The sequence below is a fragment of the Dioscorea cayenensis genome, chromosome 5 (assembly GCF_009730915.1).
Source record: "Dioscorea cayenensis subsp. rotundata cultivar TDr96_F1 chromosome 5, TDr96_F1_v2_PseudoChromosome.rev07_lg8_w22 25.fasta, whole genome shotgun sequence".
Taxonomy (NCBI): Eukaryota; Viridiplantae; Streptophyta; class Magnoliopsida; order Dioscoreales; family Dioscoreaceae; genus Dioscorea; species Dioscorea cayenensis.
In genome coordinates this window covers 5,157,295-5,174,121 of record NC_052475.1, presented here as the reverse complement: position 1 = coordinate 5,174,121, position 16,827 = coordinate 5,157,295, and positions in this window count along the sequence as shown.

The window sequence follows — 16,827 nt, the reverse complement described above, 5'->3', positions numbered from 1 at the left end:
TTTTTTAATTTTTTTTAATAAATAAAATGAAAACGGGAGTACTTTCTTTTATTTTAAAAAAGCCTCAAGCAGATAATGCTCTCCTTGGTTGCTGTTAACTTTTTAAAATATTCTTCACTCTTTGGCTTCTTCACCAATGCTTTTATTAAAAAGCAAAAAAACAACACTGAGTAATAGCCACTTTAATAACGGATGTAAATTTATCTGTTGAATTATTTTATTATTATTTTTTTCTTATATAATATCCACTTCCCACTTCATACTATCTCCCCCTCCATTCTCATTTTTTCCTATTTTAATCTTATTTCAAGTTCTAATTGTGCTGGTGTTTTCTACTTATACGTGTACGGGATTTCTGTTGATAATTTTCAATGCCGTTCTTAAAATTACAGAGTGATCACATTTCATCCATTTTGTCGGAAAAGGTAATATTTTTTGTATACTTAGATAACGTTGAAATTAATTAATTATTAATAATTATATTAAGACATTAGTTTCACATAATAATTTTTTATGTCATAATTATTAATCGTATTAATAATTATCTTATTAGCGGCCGAAGCATGTTTAAGTATATAGCACACTATATTTTTAGGATAATTTTTTTTTTAATAATTGTATTATGTTATAATTAATTATTGTATTAATAATTGTTAACCTCGAAGCATGTTTACTTAGATAACCTAGTATATTATTTGGTTATTTTTTATTAATAATTGTATTAAGTCATTATTTTTATATTAATGATTGTATTATATCATAATTATTAATCGTATTAATAATTATCTTATTAGCACCCCAATCATGTTTAATTAGATAACCCACTATATTTTTTTAGGGTAATTTTTATTATTAATAATCGTATTATGTCATTAGGTTTTAATGAATAATTTTTATTTTTGTCATAATTAATTATTGTATTAATAATTGTTATATTAACCTCGAAGAATGTTTATTTAGATAACTTAGTATATTATTCGGTTATTTTTTATCAATAATTGTATTAAGTCATTATTTTATATTAATAATTATATTATGTTGTAATTATTAATCGTATTAATAATTATCTTATTAGCACCCCAATCATGTTTAATTAGATAACCCACTACATTTTTAGGTAATTTTGTTTATTATTAATAATTGTATTATGTCATTAGGTTTTATAAATAATTTTATTATGTCATAATTAATTATTGTATTAATAATTGTTATATTAACCTTGAAGCATGTTTATTTAGATAACCTAATATATTATTAGGCTATTTTTTTATTAATAATTGTATTAAGTCATTATTTTAAATAACCTAGTATATTATTAGGTTAATTTTTTATTGTATTAATAATTGTTATATTATGGCTGAAGCATGTTTATTTAGATAACCTAGTATATTATTAGCACACCAATGTTTATGGTTTACTCTTCAATCATATTTAATTTTTCGATGGCATATGTTCGGATTTATGATTTTTCATGTCTTATATTTTTTCAAGTCAACCTATATTATTTTTCCATTTAATTTGAAATTGATTAATTTATAACTTTCTACAGCCTGATCGGGTTCTTAGGTGTAGACATGTGTCTATTGCAGAGCCTCCACAAATCATAGGCCTTTTAAGAGAAGTCGGGTTCTATCATGCGGCTCAAATTCTTAATTTCCGAATTGATGCCGCTCTTGTGAGTGCATTAGTGGAGAGATGGCGATCGAAACACACACATTCCACCTTACATGCGGTGAGACAACAATCACGTTGGAAGTTGTGGCACTATTACTTGGCTTACCCATTAACGACCACGTAAGTCATGGGCGGACTTCCGGCTTAGGAAGTGTTGTCTCGTGCGAGTTGCTCGGAGTGGTCCCACCGCGGAGCAAAGGAAAGGTCGAGTATAACTCTAACGTGGCTTGAGGAAACATTTGGCATCGTCGTCATACGATGCGGTCGTCAACGATGATAGAATGTTATGCACATGCCTATTTCCTAAGGCTTATCGGTTGTGTCCTCATGCCAGATATGTCTCAGAACAGGGTTCATCTGAAGTGGTTACCACTTTTGAGGGATTTTACAGAAGTAGGAAGATACAGTTGGGGTTCAGCATGTCTAGCAACCCTGTACAGGTCTTTATGCCGTACATCCAACAAGGATATGAAAAATATCAGTGGATCTATGATATTACTTCAATCATGGGCATGGTACAGGATTTCAAGTATATCTCCTCGAACCCGTGCTATCGTATCCTTTCCTCTGGCTCGTAGGTGAGAGCAAATTAAATTGATGATTCATTTTCCACTTAAATATAATACATTGAAATTATAATTCATTCTCATTTTTCAGGCGGACACACATTGAAGTGGATGATGATTGCCATAGCAACAAGCACAATTTCAAGATATATAGGCAACTACTAGATCGGTTGGAGATGCAACAGGTAATGTTGTTAAAAAAAACTGATAATTCATACACATTTTAGGTATTAATAATCATTGATTATTTGGTAAATAATTTTGAATAGTTTATATGGCGGCCTTATGATTCGAACGAGATAATCGCACAAGTGCCACAAGACATTTTCGTAGATAGACCTTTATGGACTGCGTTTACATCATTGATTTGCTTCGAAGTTGTTGAATGACACCAAACAAATCGAGTGACAAGACAATTTGGCTTCGCCCAAAGTGTTCCTCTCAATCCAGTTTGCATTGGACCGACCCATGATCATGATCTTCGTGGCAGAATTGACGCAGTATCGGGCATTGATGACGGAAGATGGATTTTATATTGAGAGATTGAGTGTCACGCTGCCTCGACCTCCATGTTCTCAGCGGAATAACGCAATGTCGGGTGGAATATTATGACTAGTATAATACTAATACCATACTATTTTTTTATCAATAGATCGGGGACCTATTGGATCCTCAGTATGAGAGGGAACACTCTTCCACCTCCCCTCGGACCGCTTTCCAATAGTAGTTGTAGATGTGCCATGACCGAGTCCTCCTCGATGAAGACGCTCACTCGGCATAGTTCTCGGGCCGAACACGCACGAGGCAAATATTCCTCGGCACCCACATCACGAAGGGTACCGATCATTTTCACTCATCGGATGATATCAATGTTACTCGATCATCTCATCTCCATGGATTTCCTCCCGGTTGAGCTCAGCAGATACTCGGTTGATTTCGGGATGAACTTTGTGCGGAATTTATTTGAGTATCAACCTCATCATCCACCTATAGAACGCAGACAATCTAGTCATTCAACTTCATTTGCTGCGAACCTGAACACTCCAGCCTCAGCAATACACGATTCGGATGAATCATCTGATGATGACCCGCCAGCCGAGCAAGCATGAAGACTTAGGCCACGAGGACTGCCCGACAGAGATATCCACCCACCCTCAATGTTTTTATCGAGAGGTGGCGGCAGAGATGGTAGAGTAGACTATTGTATTAGTTGTTGTTTTTTTCTTTTATTATCTGCACAGAAACTATCTCGTAGTATTTTTTTTGCTTGGTGTTCTATGTTGTGTATTTTTTTAAATTTACTTTTTCTTTGCATTTGTTTTTTCTTCATATGCTTTTAACAAAAAGGCTTTTAATGATAAGTCATTGCATGTTATAATTATATAGAAGGCTTACATCATTAAAAACATTACAACGAAAAAGACATTTAGAGTATATTACGACCAACTACTTGAACCAGCAATGTTGGGACAATTTCGGCGACTATGTCCTTCGTTGCGACATAAACCACAACGTTTTCACTGAACACCTTCCCTAATATCCATCTTGTTATGAATCCTTGTAGATTTTGGTCTTCCTTTCATCGGTCTTCTCATCGTAATATTAGGACGTAGACGTGGACCATTATAAGGGTTCCAATATCTCTCATTTGATCTGTCTCAAACTCTTTATGATATACATTAAAAATTGTTTGAAACCTATACACGTTGTCAACATACTCCTCCCAATGTAGACGAATATCCGAGCATGCTGCAAGGACATGTCGACATGGAAAATGTAGCGTCTGAAAAGTACCACAGTCGCACCAATGTGATCTTAGGTTGATACGAATAGTGCTAGCTTGTCTCCTACATTGCGGGGGTGACATCTCATCTTCCATGAATGACTTCTCTTCATGGTCGAATTGACGAACGTAAATGCTGGATGCTGCTTGTTGATTTTCTTGGATTGCCTTCATTAGTGATTCTGAGAAGATAAGGCCTGATGCGATCTGAGCTTGCGCCTGCACACTTTTCCTCACAAACAACTCCGCAAGTCGAAAGTACGTTGATTTAACCATAGCTGTTATAGGAAGGTTTCTTGTTCCCTTAAGCACTGAATTAACACATTCTGCGAGGTTGGTTGTCATGTGACCATACCTTCTCTCTTCTTTATTAAACGCTTGAGCCCACTTCTCCCACGGTATGTTATCCAACCATCTTGTCGCCTCTGCATCGTTGTCCCGCAGTAAACCATACAAGTAGTTAAAATCTTAAATGGTTTTATAATAACCTGCAACAGTGAACTTAAAAAGTTAAGATAACTTTAATAATTAACAACAATGTAAGAGTTAGATTAAAAACAAAGTTAATTTTGTAACTTGCCAATATTGACAACTATCCGTTGCATTTCTTTGTTTCTGAAATGACGCATGAAATTGGCCGAGATATATCTAATGCAGTAAACATGGTACACACGAGGAACACTCATCTTACGGCCAAGTGATCTAAAAGATTATTTGATAGATTCATGGTGATCAGATATAAAGCATATTCCTTGTTGTGGTGTTACACTCAAACGTAAGTTGCGCAAGAAGAAAGTCCATGCACCCAACTTTTCTCCTTCCACGATGGCAAAACCAATCGGCAGGATATTTTTATTACCGTCTTGTGCGATTGCCAACAACAAAGTGCCTTTGTATTTGCCATAAATATGGGTGCCATCTATCTGGACGACCGGTTTGCAATATTTGAAAGCCTCCACGTAGGCAGGGAAGCTCTAGAAAACTCTATGAAAGATTCGAGCATCACGTACCAGGTAAGGTCCATCGTATGCTGGCTGGGTCTCAAGATCAACAATTGTCTTAGGAACAAACTGTTACAATGCTGATAGCCATCTTGGTAATTCGTTGCAGGACTCCTTCCAATTGCCAAATGCTGTTTCAACCGCTTTTTGCTTAGCTGTCCATACTTTCCTATATGTCAGTGTGTATCCGTATCGATTCTTGATCTCCGCTATTAAAACCGATACATTGATGCTTGGCTGCTGTTGGACTAGTGCTTGTATTTGACGACAAATCATGTTTGAATCTAGCTTTGAATGATCCTGCGAGATCATTGCTGATGAACACATGTGAGGCCCAGTATACTTTGTAATTTCCCAAAGCTGTCTCCGCTTGCTGTAGGATGCGCGAACCCTCCAATTGCACCCATCGCCATATGACTTACATTTATTGGAGTATCGAGTCGAATCAGATTCAATAACTTTGTATTCGACATATTTAAGTAAGCAGTAATGCTTAATTGCGGTTACAGCATCATCTTTGCTTCGAAACCTCATGCCTACATGAAGATCCCCATTTGTCGTTGCTCCACTTAATGTCTTGGCATACAATAAAGGGTACTCCGGAAATTCTTGTGTGGACATTGCTTCCAAATCAAGGGTGCGCATATGTGCTGGAGGCTCCATTGGTGCCATCATGAAATTATGGCCGGTCATTGGAACGTCTTCAACATTGCATTCTTCTAACTAAATGTCATCAACACTTGCTTCAGTGTATTCCCCAAAGCTGTCACGATCGTCGTCCTCATCGTCTCCACTGGGTCGGCCATACTGACTGAATTCGGTTTCATGATACTCATGAAACCGAATTCAGTGAAAAGAACTTGTTCCGCCTTGTAGATTTTGTGAATTAGTAAAATAATTATTGGGTGGTGGATCATCTTGTGCCCTCCACTTCGTAGAGAGCTGTTCAGGTTTTTTAACTTGGCATGGTGATGAAATCCTCTCCCGTCTCAAATTGCGTTGAACTTCGTCATCTGGGGCGGTTTGTTGTTGGGAAGGAGCCCCCTCGAAAGTTGCAGTGCTGAACTCCACGTACAATTCAATAATGCTAATATCTGGATTTCTTTTGTGGCAGTCGAACATCATCCGAACATCTCGGTCATTACGCAATTTGAATGACCGATAGCAAATCTTACCAGATCCTGAAGAAATTAGGAGCCGGTATTTGATACATGAAACTCCTTGGTTGTCAGCAGTCTCAATGCTTTCTTCAATGGATCTCTTTAAATTTTTGTAAGAGATGTCATCTTCGACATAAAAATATGATTGATCCTCCGACGAAAATATAATTGTGTCTTCACTAGCAATGAGTGAACCATTGTAGTAAACCAATACAAGTGAAGTCTCTGCCATTGTTGTAGACAAGAAGAAGAAGTATGGGTGAGTGAGTGAGTAAATAGTGTGCAAGAGTGAAAATGGGCTACTAATGTTGATTTATATAAAGTGCTCGAATTTTGAAAATTTCATTTATGAACATTGCAGGTTTGACCGTCCCCACTCATCGATTGTGCGGTTTGAGCAACCTATTTTTGTGCTAAGTACTAATCGTGCGCAGGTTTGACTGCTCATACTTTGTCTTAATCATCGAGCGGTGCAGTTTGATCGGGCGATTTCTGGCCGACTAGTGCGAGTTTGACTATCCTACTTTGTCGTAATCACCGAGTGGTGCAGGGTTTCGTGGCGACGCATTTCTGTGCTAACCGGTGCGAGTTTGACCGTCCCCGCTTTGTCCCAATCACTAAGTGGTGCGAGTTCTGACCGTGCATTTTTGTGCTAATCACTAAGTGGTGTTGGTTTAACTGGCGTACTTTATGGTAATCACTGGCCGGTGCATCTTTAACCGATCTATTTTATACTAATTACTGACTAGTGGAGGTTTGAGTGACCTACTTTGTACTAATTATTGACCGATGCAGGTTTGACCGACCTCACTTTGTGCTAAGTACTGACCGGTGCAGATTTGACCGTCTTACTTTGTGTTAATTACTGATCGGTACAGGTTTGACCGACATACTTTGTACTAATTACTGATAGGTGCAAGTTTGACTGTCATACTTTGTGCTAATTACTGATCGGTGTAGGTTTGACCAACTTACTTTGAACTAATTACTGACCGGTGCAGGTTTGACCGATGTACTTTGTGCTAATTACTGACAGTTGCAGGTTTGATCGTCCTACTTTGTCCTAATTAATTACCGATATAAGTTTGACCAAATTACTTTATACCAATTACTGACCGGTGCAGGTTTAACCGACCTACTTTGTGCTAAGTACTGGCCGGTGCACTTTTTATTGTCCTACTTTGTGGTAATTATTAACCGGTGCAGGTTTGACAGTCCTACTTTGTGCTAATTACTAACGGTATAGGTTTGACCGTCCTACTTTGTACTAACTACTTACCGTTGTAGATTTAACCATCCTATTTTGTATTAATTAATTACCGGTGCAACTTTGACAGTTTTATTTCTAATATTTTTCAAGATTCATAGTTTTTTTTAAATAAAAGGTTTATATATATATATAAACAATTATTTTTAATTAAAAAATTAATTATATAAAAAGAATACTTTTAAAACCGAACAACAACTACATGAGTTTTTTTTAAAATAAAAAAAAGGGAAAACGGGAGTTACTCTCCCGTTTTCATTTGTATTTATTAAAAAAATTTAAAAATTTTTGAAAACGGGAGAGTTTCTCCGGTTTTCATAATTTTTTAATTAAGAGAAATGAAAACGGGAGAAACTCTCCCGTTTTCTATATTTTAAAAATAAAAAATAAAAAGTCGAAAATGTGGAAAGTTTTTACTGCTTTTCCACCAACCCTGCGTATTTTGGTAAATAATCACAAACATGCGTAATTTAGTAAATATTTTTTTTGTAATATTTAAAAAAAATCAAACATATCACCAATCACCAGTGTGTGTAAAGTTTTTTGTTTTTTTTGTTTTTAAATAAAAGGTTTTTGCAGTGGCTTTGTTGATGACAAGTTAGCTGGAAAATAGGCATATTATATAAAAATTATTAGGATTCGAATGGAAGAACTAATTTGCATATGATGGTATAGTTTATCGAATGCAGTACAAATGTTTTTTTATTCAAAGAACGCAATTTTAAATTTATTTTTCAACTAGGGGATTTGGAGTATATTCATAAATTATAATAATAATGATTTAAATGGTATATAAATAAAATTGATGGGGCATGCAAGTAATTATAATTTTCATAGGGATATGCAAGCAAAAAAATAAAAAAATAAAAAAACAAAATATTTCATAAAAAAATGTGACAAGCACACTAATGCATAGCGAGAGACTTGAACATCTCGCATATGTGCTTTCATTATGTAACACGGAGTTTGAATTGCAAGCTCACATCTGTAATTGTAGATCCGTTATGTATATTAAACAGGTTTTGAACTAGAGCAATAAAGTTCTCACATTTGCGCCTTTTACAATAAGGCCAATATCACTAGATCAAAAATCCGTTGATAATATTTTGTTTTTATTATAAAAGGATCAATAATTATTATCACCTCTTGCTTTGTTGTTTATGAAGTTTGAAATTTTCAAAAAAACTCATGGCTATCTTGGTTGCTTATTTTATCTTGTCCACAGGGGAATGGCCTTGATCTGTAAGTTTGTTTGCTATGTTTGCTTTTTGTGAAGTAATAACAAGAGGGAGCATCTGTTTTTTTTTTAATCGGACATAATATAGAGAAAGTAGTGACAATAACAAGGCTGAAATTATAGATCATTCAAATTTATTTTTAATCAATATATTATTGTTTCATTATTCCCCCAAAAAAAAAAAACCTCTCATTCCACTTGGAATTTACTTTTCAAACCTTGTTCCTATCAACGGTGTTAGTTTTGATTTACGCCCTACTCTAAGGGCATTTTGGTGGATATAATATCCATTATTATCTTTTACTTGATGAGCCAATGGAATATAATAGCCTTATACTATTGACCCACTTTATCTTACTAACTACATGATAACTAATTTTATAGAGGAGTCAAAATAGGCATAAGTAAGGTTGGATAAAAAATTTACTTTTTTACCTTTTTATTTGATTTTTTTCCCTAATCTAGGGTTTCATTGTATCCCTTTGTCGAACCCAAGGCTTGGGACAAGAAGCTTGTCAACAACTAGATAAGACATCAATTTCACTATTATAAGTAAAGTTTCTCGCGTTTGAAACAGTTGAAGGTTTCTTCGTCAAATACTTGAATCTCTTCTTTGATTATATTCTATCTTTAGTTTCTCCAGTTTATGATTTTTTTCTTTTTTTTAATTGATTTTGATATGAATAATCTCAAATATATTTATTTTGCTACATGTACGAATTTTAAGTTGTTTTTTCTTCTATTATTAGAAGTTATATATTTTTTAATAATTTAGTAGAAACTATAATAAATATATTAAATAAGCAAACCATAAGGAGAGTAAAAAATCAATTTTAAATAAATATGTATATATTATAAAGGGTAATTCTATTTATTTACATATAATTCATTTCATATCATGTCCATATTCTTTTCTATTTTTATGCAGTTTTCGTATTCTATCTGTCTTCACCAAATGGGCCCTAAAAAACAAACACTTTAAAAGGTTTGAATTTTAATTTTGGGCCCACAATCATTTCAATTGTCAAACCTTAAAAAAGTAGTCAAATAAAAAAGTACTTTCCTGAATGACCACTCTACCTTTTCAAATTTATCCTTTTAGTCACTCTTATCATTTGGCTCAAGCCCCACGGACCGCCCCAAGGCCAGCCTAAGCCAGATCCAAACTCAATCCATAGTTAATGTTTGATGGATCAGCCCAAGCCCGAGCCAAGTAAACCTTGGATTAGATATAGATATCATTTTTAAATGATGACCGACCCTTTTGGACTTTTTTTGGATTGATCCAATGGTTGGCCCATAAGTTGACCCATTGGATTTATTATTAAATATTAATAATAAAAAATTTAAAACAAATATCACAAAAGAATATACAATGATAGAATGAGTAGGTGGCAAACCTAGTTGGGATTTACTCATATTTTTAGTGATGTAATATTTTTTTCTCAAGTGAAAAAAATGTAATAATACTAATCAATTAATAAAATTATTATTGATATTTATATTTTTTTTTTTTTTAAATCATCACAAAGATTAATTAAGTAAAATCAAAAAAGAAAATAACAACGGGTTGATTCGAGTCGAATCCAACGAGTCGATCCTAGCTGGATCCAATAATTGATCCAAAAATCCAAGCCCATAAGCTGGGCCATGGGTTTCATATTTAAAATTTGCTCGACCCAATCTATTCATGAGGCTCGTCGGATTTGGGCTTAGGCTGGGCCAAAGTCTAAATGTTCTGGGCTAGGCCGGCCTGACTAAGCCCAATGATGAGAGTGGCATTTCAGCCCCTTTATTTTAAATTATAACATTTTAATCCCTTTATTTTTTTAATTGAGCCATATAGTCCTGGTTTTTGAAAGTTTAGGATTAGATTTTAGGGTTTAGGGGGACTGATATTACTCAATGAAAATAGTAGAGGAACTAGAAAATTACAATTTAAAGTAGAAGGATTAAAAGCATAAATTTAACAAAGTAGGAGGAGTGTTTAGGAATTATACCAAAAAAATAATTCACGGCTTGAGAAAATCTCTTGACACATATAGCTAATTTTCCATTTTTTTTTACTCAAGAGACCAACATCTATTCGTATGCCGGAATTTCACCTTTAAAAACATTCTTTCTTCTTGGTTTCTTGAATTTCTTCTTTTGATTTTTTTTTATTTCTTAGATCTTCACATTCGATCTTCTTTATTTCTTAGATCTTCTCTTTCCTCAAAGAAGGGTTTATCTAGTCACTATTTCATGGCGAACTGCATCAGATTGTGACAGAAAACTCCCCATGAAGGTACCAGAAATGAACCACCAAACTAGAGTTATGAAGGCCACATGGATGAGTAACGACTAAACAAAGGCATTCTTATTTTCTTTTTGAGTTTATGTATTCTAGTGAAACCTTATTCCCAAAATATTTATAGTTAATATGTTTTGGAATGTTGTTTTGATTATATTTAATTTATTGAAAATCATCCAATGAGCGAATAATAAATTATGTTCTACTTGATTCTTTGTTCATTTATAAGTCCAGCCATTGATGTGTATGTGTATTATGCATTTTTGGTTGAAAAACCTTAAATAACAAAAGATAAAAAAAGAGTACATATGTATATAAACATTTAAATTTTTATATCTATAATTAAAAATAGAGTTGTAGATTAATCTTAAAAAGAAATGGACTAATTTTTAAAATTATAAATTTTTTAAAAAAATTAGTTGAAAGATGAAATAAAATCGATTAAAAACTTAAGCTGAAAATATTTAAATAAATTTATTATTCTAATTTTAAAAGTTAGTTGAGAATATTTTTTTGTTACACGGTCTACTAGTAATGAACAAGATCTTTAAGAGTAAGCCTTGTTTATTCAAGTGTAATAATATTTTGGGTTGGTTTGATTAATTCACTCATGAGAACAATACAAGCAATATAGTGTACAGTATAATACAAATGATTGAAGTACAGTACAAGCTTGTGTTGTTCTATGTTTGATGTTCATTGGACATTACAAAATTTTTTGTACTGTTTAGTATTTGATTTGCGTAAGAACAAAACTAAAAATTGCAAAATTACTATAATATCTTCTTATTATTCTATGCCTATTTTGTAATAAATATGTTCACAAGGCAATATTTTATTAAAATTTCTCACCTTTTCACAAACATAAAAGAATTTAGAGAAGGATATAATACTCTAAGGTTATTATCAACATTCGGCAAACTTTTTATTTTGTAGTATTCATAGTCCATTAAGCACATTTAAAATTAACAACAATAATCAAGTTTTATCCTATCTTGCCCTAACCATACTTTTTCCATCTTTTGTGCCAAAATGTTACCTACATGTCTTAACATTGTTGTACCATTCTTAATTATGTGTTTTTATTAACATTACTGCAAGTTTTTATTTTGTAGTATTCATAGTCCATTAAGCACATTTAAAATTAACAACAATAATCAAGTTTTATCCTATCTTGCCCTAACCATACTTTCCCATCTTTGTGCCAAATGTTACCTACATGTCTTAACATTGATGTAGCATTCTTAATTATGTGCTTTTTGACATGTCATCCATATTTTCCATATTGTTGTAGCATTCTTAACAATAATCAAGTTTTATCCTATCTTTTCATTAAAAGGTCGACTGTATTGGTTAACAACCTTCCAAACAATTCAAAAACTAAAGTGAAAATTTAATCAAATTCCACACATAAATAAGAGAACCAACAACTATACCAATCGACTAAAAAAATCAACTTACTAGATCACAATGCAACACAATTTAATTTTTTTTTTAATGCACAACCAACAAATTTCCTGTTAAAATCTTAATCTAGAAAAATAAACAAACAAATATATCTAGTACATAAATAAATAGGTCATGCTAGATCACAATTTACCGCGTAGAATAAAGAACTTCAAAATAATCCAAAAATTCTTATCTTTATCTAAAACGAATAAATAACCTAGTTACATCAATCTAAGTTTGAAGGTGACCAAAAAGAGGCCTTATAATTTGAGGATCTTGGAGTAACCGTGTGTGTGTGTGTGTGTGTGTGTGTGTGTGTGTGTGTGTGTGTATTGTAGCTAGTAGACAACAATCGGGTTCAACATTGGCGTAGTTTGCTTTGGTGATAGCCACGCAGTTTCGAGTTGAAGAAGGGAATGAAGTTTATTTCTACTTGGTGAAACCTAATCCCCTTTTTGATATAATATTAGTGTCATTTTTAATTTTAAGTAGTGGCAATTTTGTCTTTAAGTTGTCTTGCACCTCAATAGAATCTTTGTACCATAGTTTTGGTTGTACAAAAAAATTAGAAAGTTGTGTTAGACCCAATCAGTCATTTGTATTATGTCCCTACTCTATTTGTAAATCAGACAAGTAATAACAAAAGTTGCCCTACACTGTCCTTTAAAATCTCACGTATCAAACAAGCCCTTTATGTTTGTCATTCAACTATTTATATTTATTAGACATGGGTGTATTTTTTGACAATCAAGTCTGAAGCTTTTGATGCATTTAAAAATTTATAGCCTTTGGCAAGAAGGTTTTGGTGAAAAACCTTTAGTTTTAAAATTGAAGCACTGATAATTGATATGAGAAAAGAATTTACTTCTAATGATTTTAACCATTCTATGAATTGCATGAAATTCAACATCCTTTGGCAATTTTAAGAGAAAGAATTGAATAATCTTCAATATGTTGACAACCATGTTGAAAAGCAAGAAGATGCCTAAAGATATGTGGGTGGAAGTAGTTACATGTGCAATTTATCTTTCAAAATGTAGTCCAATAAGAAGCTTGAAGGATGTCACACCTCAAAATAGGATGACTATGCTTCACCAACTTTACCAACTTTATCTACTCAAGCATCATCATCATCTACACCTTCATGAGAAAGCATCGAACCTTAGGGATATTGTAAGGATATTGCAATCTTGATGGAATTTAAGTAAAAAGAGATGTCTGTACTTCACCAACTTTACCAACTCCAGCTACTCAAGCATCATCATCATCATTATCATCAAAGCATTGGACCTTGGGGATATTGTAATCTTGATGGAATTTATGATAGCACTAACTTAATATGCTTATTTACAAATGTTAAACCTTTAAATTTTGCGAAAGCTAGTAAAGAAGAGAAGTGGATCCAAGCTATGGATGAAATTCAAGCCACTGAGAAAATAACACTAAGGAACTTGTTTCCCTTCGAAGTGATGATTAGGGCATTGGAGTCAAATTGGTGTGTAAAATTAAGAAGAATGTCAATTGTGAAGTAGAAAGATACAAGGCAAGGCTTGTTATTAAAGTGCATAAGAAAAAAAAATAAAAAGCATTGACTATGGAAAAGGTATTTGTTCCTATTACCCACTTGGAAATAATTCGTTTCTTGTTTTCTGTTGTTGCCAAAAATTATTGAAGGATTTATCAATTGGATATGAAGTCAGCCTTCCTCAATGGCTTTCTTGAAAAGGAAGTTTATGCTAAGCAACCATTGGGGTATGTAATTAAAGGTAAAGAAGACAAAGTACTAAAACTATAGAAGGCTTCGTATGGGATAAAATAAGCACCAAGAACATGGAATAGTCGGATTGACATATACTACCTAGAGAATGGTTTCATTAGTTGCCTATATGGGTATAATCTTTATGTTAAAAAGGATGATGATGGTTTGATATTTTGCTTGCACCTATGTGAATGATCTTATCTTCACTGGAAATAACCTAAAGATGTATGAAAATTACAATTGCTCGATGGCTCAAGAATTTGAAATGACAAATATGGTGGCATCCAATTACTTGGGTATTGAAATGAAACAACTAAAGGATGGCAATAAGAGTTGCTTAAGAAGTTTAATATGTTAGAGAGCAAGTGTGTTAGTATTCCTATGGAATATGGAACAAAACTATCTAAGTTGGATGGGCAAGAAAGTATAGATCCAACTTTATTAAAAAAAAGTCTTATTAGAAGCTTAAGATTTTTAACTTGTATAAAGCGGATATCTCATTTATTGTGGAACTTATGTTGGGAAAAATAGTTATTAGCATGCAAGTAATCAACAAAAAATCTAATTAAAGTCAACAAAAGAGTTAGAACGATCTAGCCTGGGATTAGGAGTGCAAAGACACAATCCTAACACTGAATTGCTGAATTGGCCTCCTTCGTATAGGATGGAATGACCTCACTCCAATATCAGGATAAGCTAATTTTTGGATTAAATTTTAGATAGGTTACTAAGGTTTGGACTTGTTTCTTTAAGGTTACGAAGTTTCAATTTGGATCAAAATGGTTACTAAAATTTGATTTCATTTCTCCGGCAGGTGACCCGCGAGTAACCACATTCATCAAGCTGACGTGTCTACCGGAAAAAACACAGTCAACCTGATGAGACCACGTCACCAGGATGCCACATCAGCCATTTGTCCACGTAAGGTAATTTGCCACATCATCTAAGTGAAGATAACCCTAACCCTAACCCTAACTCATTGAATCCCCCCCAATTGCGAGAGGCCGCCGTCTTTTCTTCTCCCATCGTTTCATCTTTGAAACCCTTAGATTCTCAGATCTCTTCTTCCATCTTGCGTTCTCCCATCATTTCATCTTTGAAACATTCTCAGATCTCTTCTTCTCCCTTCTATAACCCTTAGATTCTTCTCCCATCTTGTGTTCTTCTCTCATACTAGGGCAGCCTCGTGAACTCGGGCAACATCGTGAGCTAGGCCTACTATCACCCTCTTCGGGAAAATTTTCCTGTGAGTTTTACTCCACCGGTCTTCTCCCATCTCTTCTTCTCCCATACTTGCAACCGGTAACATCCTATTCTCTTAACCTGTGCAGCTACACGAGCAACAAGTGAAGGGTTTGTTTATATTTTCTTTGGCAGGTAAGGAAGTGCAATGATGACTTGTAAGGGATGTCGATTGATTGGGAGGTTCGGCTTCCTCGAGGAGAAGCACCCGAATATTGTAAGAGTGTTTTTATTTATTGATTTATTTTTAATATGGAAACCGTATACTTTCAAGGTTTCTGCCATCTTGAGTTTGATGATTTAAACTTTGTTATTTTACATTTGTGTTTGATTTGAATTTAGGAGTGTTTTATTTCTAAATAATAATAATTTCCAAAACTTGTTTGTTTCTATAAAAAAATGATATTTATTATTAATAATATAATATTAAATATGCAAGTATATTCTTAGAGCAAGAAGTTCAATGGTTTCTATGAGTGATGGTTTCTTTTTGGTGTTACTACATTGCATGTTTCCTTTTGAATTGTGGGACACTATTGGTTTGAAAGTCTATGAGTCCTTTTTGGTCTCTTGTTGATTTTTCTTGCCAATTATTCTTTTGTTTGGGTTTTTTGTTGTTTTATTTTATTTTTATTTATTTTTTTATTGTTATATTTCATGGTTTATACGGTTGACCTGTGTTAGTTGACAAGAACTTGTGTGTCCTAGGCTGAAGAAATTATTAGAATTCATTTGATTGGAAAGAAAGAGTGTGTAGGAATATGATGTGGCTTTTAAGGGTTGTGACTTGGGAATTTAGGATGGTTGTAGTTAAAGGCACTTAGATGGATATGTACAATAGTTGATGTCCATGTGAAGTGGTTACTAGCTTATTATATCCATCTAAGTTAAATTGTACAATTTTATAGTCAAATGATAATTGTTTCAACAAACTAAATTATTGTTCCTACTTCTTAGAATGGACTAAAATGCGACTCCAGATGGCATGCATTATCTATTATCATGGATTAGTTATTATCAGAATGTGCATTTAGTACTCAATTCTAATTCATTTTAAAGCACATAATCATATTTCCAGTTGTAAAAGATGCCACAACAAATATCCATGTACTAACCTTTTATCTTGTGCATAATGATATGATAGAAATGCTTTTTATAATGAGTTTTTTGTTCTTATTGGAGAATATGGATTGTGGATTTTATTTAATTGTGAATGTGATCTTGTATTTTAATTTTGGTATGTTATGTGGTTCTATTCATTTATCTTGTATACAATTGTGTTATTGAATTTTATGTTTGTAGGGATTTCTAATTTTTCTTTTACAAGAAGTTTTCTACTCTTATTCAAGCATATGAAATTAGGGTTTCTATTTTAATTGTGTATGTGTTGTTGTTT